Genomic DNA, 6,310 nt, shown 5'->3' with positions numbered 1-6,310 from the left:
ATCAGTTCAAATCTCTCCTTTAACGAGGATATTGCTCTATCAAGCACAACAAAGAAGAAATTTACTTTAAACAAATCTTTACCAGAACTTGCAGCTTCATCTTCACTCTCGTAAGAAAATTGTTTTTTAACTCTTCTTGGTCTAACTGTTTTTTCTTGTTCAAAGTCACCTGCAACATCAATTTTTTCTGCAAGTTCCTTTGCATCAGTAATGACGCTGTTTAGTCCTTCTTCAGATCTCATAGTTTCCAAAAATGATTTTACACTCTTAAGAAGATCTATTGAACTTTGAAGATCATTTGTGACCTTTTGCATCAGTTTACTAACCATGTTTGTTTTATACAGGATCTCATGCCGAGTTACAATACAACACAGAAACTTGAAGCTTTGCAGTTTTTTTACTAGTCCTACGGCAGTATTTGTACCAAATGCATCAAGGTTCTTGTCTTGAGAAGCTTCATATAATGCATCATATACTTCTTCAATATGGTACCTCAAGGGTAATAATGCCTCAATTCTACTTTCCCGCCTAGTGTTGCAGAGTGGTTTGACTGTTAGACTCGAAACGTTTTTCAGCAAAATACTCCATCTTTGAGTAGAACTTGAAAAAAAATTATATATTTCTTGTATGGTGCTGAAACAGTCTACTGCACTATTGCAAGACAGAGCTGCATCGTTAATTACCAAGTTCAGGGAGTGGTTTCCACATGGAACATAAAATGCTCTAGGATTTAGATCAAGGATCCTCTTCTGAACTCCAACATGCTTTCCCTTCATTGCCGAACCATTATCATAGCCCTGACCCCTCATGTTTTTAAAGGAATTCCTCGTTCCTTTAGTTCTTTCAATAATGTTTCTGTGAGACCTTCACCTGATGAATCTTTAATAGGAATGAAACCTAAAAAATGTTCTTTAATTACCACATCTTCATTTTCAGTAATCTTCACAAGTCTTATCACAAACGTCATTTGTGACGTCTTATCACAACGTAGGTCTTGCAAGATTTTATCTTGGATCTTGGCTGACAAGAACAGAATGAACTCGCTCTGGATATTTTTGCTCAAATAATAAACGTGTGTTTCTTTTGAGTTGATCCTTCTCACATGTTCAGCCATAACGCACGGCATTAATTTTACAACTTACTACAGTACAACGCACATCAATGTAATTATATAAAATAGTAAGACAGACAGCTGTCACGGCGAGGGTGCTTGCGAAGCGGCGCTAACGGTGACCGTAACTGCCAGACTGCGAACAGAAATAGACATATGAGTCGAGTCATGCGGACGGTTCCATGTCACTCGCGTAAGGGGTGGGGCGTGTGTAACGGGTAGCGGTGTATTAGTCAGTGCAGGGCGCACGTGCACAGCGCCCCCACGGCGCCCCTCTCCTCGCGACGCCACCCGCGGCCGCGTAGTTCGCGTATATCACGGGCCGCCCCTGCATATGCGTATGCTGCTAATTGGGTAGATTTGTTTGTAAGTATGTTATTTCCTCTCACCGTCAACCGTCTAATTACATATTCAAGAACAAGATTAAAAAGCGTTGGAGCAGTATCCGTCGCCTTGTTCCAGTCCTTGCGTTATCGTAAACGCATCAGTGATCTGTCCTTGAATACATACCTGTGCTTCTGTTTCTGTCATTGTCATTTGCACTAGTCGTATTAATTTTGATGGTATGCTAAATTCTTCCAATATATTAGGTAGAATTGTTCTATCTATTGAATCATAGGCTTCTTTAAAATCTACAAAGAGATTGTAAACGTCCATGTCATATTCCCATGCTTTGGCTAGTATTTGTTTAACTGTAAATACCTAGTTGGTCAATGGTAGATCTATTTTGCCTAAACCCTGCTTGATATTCCCCGATGATTTTTTCCGTGAGAGGTTGAAGTCTTCGATTAAGGATGTTTGTGAATATTTTGTATCCCGAACAAAGTAAAGAGATGCCTCTATAATTCTGACACAACAGTTTGTCTCCTTTTTTATGAATAGGGCAGATTATACTTTTCTTCCATTGTTGGGGGATTTCTTCTTCTATCCATATCTCTCGTATTAGCTGGTACATCTGTTGTGTCAAATTCCTTCCTCCTTGCTTGAGTAGTTCTACCGGTATTTTATCTATTCCCGGTGCTTTATGGCTTTTTTGTATGTGGATTGCCGTTTGGACCTCCTCTAGCTTTGGGGGTCTAGTTAATTCATTTTCTTCTCCATCTTCCCCCAGTTCTTGTTGTTGTACCTCCTGCCATGTCTGCTGCTGCCTCTGTTGTTGTAATGGTGGTTGTGCCCCTTTGTTTAATACTTCCTTAAAATATGTCATCCAGGTTATCTTAATTTCGTCCATATCGCTAATGATTTCACCCTTCTTATTTTTGCAGAGGTTAGTCTTCGGTTTGTATCCCTGTCTTAAATGTTTGATAAGTTGGTATGAACTACGTGTTTCATCGTTTCCTTAAACTCCCTTTCTATATTTAGTATCCGTTAGTTTTCGTATTTTCTCTTTTTCTGCCTGCACAGTTTATCTGCTCTTCGTCTTTTGTTCTCAAATTCTGTTTTTCTCTCTCTAGTACGTCTGAGTATGTAATTCTTATGTGCTTTATTTCTTTCCTGTATAGCTTGTTTGCATTCTTCATCGAAGAATGTTTCTTCTCTCCGTTGTGTCTTTGTTCCTAGGACTTCTTTCGCTGTGTTTAGTATAATACTGCTTATGGTGTTCCATTCATTTTCTATTGTGGAGTCTGCTCTGTTTTCTTCTAGTAATTTTTCATCCACTGTTCTCTCAAATCTTTCTTGTACCTCAGGGACTTTTAGGTTATCTAAGGTTAGTTTTTCTTGTTTTGGATATTTTTCCTTTACCTTTCGACTGATCTAAACCGTGTCTGCACTAGTAGATGGTCTGAGTCACAGCTTGCGCCACGTCTGCTTTTTACATCTAATATACTCGTCGCCATTCTTTTTTCAGTCAGTATATGGTCTATTTGATTTATTGTGTTTCCCTATGTTTCCCTATTACCCCTATGTACTCTTCTTCTTTTCCGATCTTGGCGTTTGTGTCGCCTATCACCATTTTAATGTCGTTTCTTGGTATTGAGTCATAGATTCGTTCTAGATCTTGACAGAAGGCTACCTTAGTGTCTTCTTCCTGTTCATTTGTGGGACAGTGCACATTTATAAGGGTTATGTTAAAGAAATGCGTTTTTATCCTAAGCTTGCAGATTCTTTCATTGATGGCTTGAAAATCTGTTATCAGGTGCTTCATTTTATTATCTACGATAAAGGCTACTCCAAATTCTTTATTTCCTTCATCTTTACCGCTATACAGTATAGTGTGTGTTTTAGTGTCCCGGCTACGTTTTCCCAACCATTTAGTTTCTTGTACTGCAGTGATTCCTATTTTATATCTTTTCAGTTCGTGTAGAAGGATCCTCTGTGCTCCTGGTCTATTTAGCGTTCTGACATTCCATGTTCCCAGCATAAATTCCATATTCCGTTGCCAAAGTCGTCGTCTTGATATCCGTCCATTCCGAGGCCTATCTGAAGGTTTCGTAGTAGTACTTTTTGACAAGAATAGGTTACTGGCCTATCACCCAACCCCCTTTTCGGAGGACCATTTCTCCCTTCCTCGTCAGCCCTTACCCTACTTTCCACTGGGGTTGGTTACCCAATCTCCGGTAAGGTTGCTCAGGTTCTCCAGGGTTCACCCGTCGGTGACACGTCCAAGGCTTCTACAATTTGCAAGCCAAATGGATGCTGCAGTGAAGACAAAGGGAAGAAATTCTACACTATGCAATTCACATCCCCGTCTGCAGCTTGGTAAAGTTCCAAAGGAAAATGCACCTAGTTACTCTACGGAGTAATACGACTATAAAATAAAAATGTATACCATTTTTATTTAGTTGCAATGCGAAGGCAAAACAATCTTACTTTTCTTACTTCATCTTTCAATTGCCAGATGACGCTAGTCACCTACCCTATTTGTTTCAGTTGCAATGTATGGGAAAGCTCTCGGTGCTGGTCAGTTAGGATATGGATAACAACCCTACGCTCTCTCCGATGATATTCCAATAAGAATCGAAAATCGCGATTCAGAGAGCTGGATTGCACTCCGTATTCTAATTGAGAAGTAAGATTGTTTTGCCTTCGCATTGCAACTGAAAATGGTATACATTTTTATTTATACGCTCTGAACTTCGCTGGTGTCGCTCCTAGCGGATTACTAATGCAACTTTTACCGGTAATTTTTAAATTTATTATTTAATTGTTATCGCTTAATTCTTACAACACAAAAAAGTAATTAAATTGTAATCGATTTTTTAAAGATTTTGCTAACCATTTTAACGTTCTATTAATGAAATATTAATTTCTTACTTCGGATACTTTCACAATTATCGTGTAGATGGCGCTTAGATTAATTTATAATTACATATTACAAAATATTAAAAAAACTTAAAATTCAGTATTTAAAACGTAAGTATATTTAAGGTAAAAATATACACCAGAGCTTTGACCAACTAATATTATTTCCTATTAATGTTTTTAATTTCAATGTTTTAAATTAATCACTTTGACATTTATGTCAAATTTCCGGTAAAGGTTTACATACTTGTCACTACGGGCGCTCGCGACTTTTTAATTATCCCCTGTACCTACGAGCTCACAGCGTATAGTCGTATTACTCCGTAGATTAACTAGGTGCATTTTCCGTTGGAACTTTATACCAAGCTGCAGACGGGGATGTGAATTGCATAGTGTAGAATTCCTTCCCTTTGTCTTCACTGCAGCATCCATTTGGCTTGCAAATTGTAGAAGTCTTGGAGGTGTCACCAGGAAAATGTACCAATAAGTTTTTCAATTTAAAAATCTTTTAGTAATATTTTTAATATTTTCAATATTATTAATGTTGCTATTAGGATTGAAAAACTTCATCTTTCAATTGCCAGAAGTCCCCTACCCTATTTGTTTCAGTTGCAATGTGTGGGAAAAGCTCTCGGTAGCTGGATTGCACTCCGCATTCTAATTGAAAAGTAAGATTGTTTTGCCATCGCATTGTAACTGAATAAAAATGGTATACATTTTTATTTTGTAAATGATTATTTTATACAAAAGTAACGATTTGTAACGAATCCTCGAAAGTAACTATAATCAACATCACTACTATTCCTTTGCCTTTGCCCCTACAGTGTAGGCAACCACAACCGACATTAATATCGTTTTTCTTTATAAAATTTTCAATTTTTATTATTTTCAATTAAAGCCAGCTTATTTATAATCCGCAAACGAGGAGCAATTAGGTGATATGGTTATTTACCAATTTTACGGGTTTTTATACCCAGAAAATGAAAATTTATTTGAAATCTCAACTTTTTATTTGGTTATATCTCGAAAACGGAAAATCCGCAAATGAAATTTCGAATGGAGGGATTATCCTCAAATCAGGAGGAAATATTTTAGATATGGTGGATAATACTTTTGCTAATACAGTTTAGGCCCACCAAAATGGAAATCTTTTTTCTTCGGAAAATTCTTAATTTTTATGATTTTTAGTTAAAAGTTAAAAATTTTAGTTTTGGTTTAGTAAAAATGTATATTCATATTCATAATCCTCAAACGAGGAGGAATTAAAAGATATGATTATTTATTGGTTTTATAGCTTTTGATATTTACAAAAAGGAAATAAACACTTTGGTGCGGCGCCGAAAATTTTTATTTTTTATAACTCTAAAAAGGAAAATCCGCAAATGAAATTTCGAATTTCTTACGTCAGAAGCAATTATTTTAGATATACATTACAATACAGATAATACTTTTGCAAATACAGTTTAGGACCACCAAAATGGAAAATTTTTTCCTTCGGAAAATTTTTAAGCTTTATGATTTTTAGTTTAAACCAGGTCTATTCGTAATCCTCAAACCAGAAGAAATTAAATGATATAGTTATTGTTATTTTTACAGCTTTTAATAAATATCCCGATAATGGAAATATATACTTTGGCGCTGTCCCGAGAAATTTCATTTTGATATAACTTAAAAATGGAATATCCGCAAATGAAATTTCAAAGGAGGGATTGGGTGCATTCAGCAGACGCAATCGCTAACTAATCGATTAGTAATCGATTTGTGATTTACATGCTGAATGTCACAATTTATGTGGCATTCAGCAGAAAATCACTAATCGATTAGTTAGCGATTGTGTCTGCTGAATGCACCCATTACCTTTAAGCCAGGAGGAGTTGGTACATACTACTTTTAGCCTTACAGTTTAGGTTTACCAAAAGTGAAAATTATTCTGGATTACTTTGCCCCTACAATGTA

The sequence above is a fragment of the Diabrotica virgifera genome, chromosome 1 (genome assembly GCF_917563875.1).
Source record: "Diabrotica virgifera virgifera chromosome 1, PGI_DIABVI_V3a".
Classification (NCBI taxonomy): Eukaryota; Metazoa; Arthropoda; class Insecta; order Coleoptera; family Chrysomelidae; genus Diabrotica; species Diabrotica virgifera.
The sequence above is the reverse complement of the archived record's forward strand: the minus strand, read 5'-3'. Positions refer to the sequence as shown.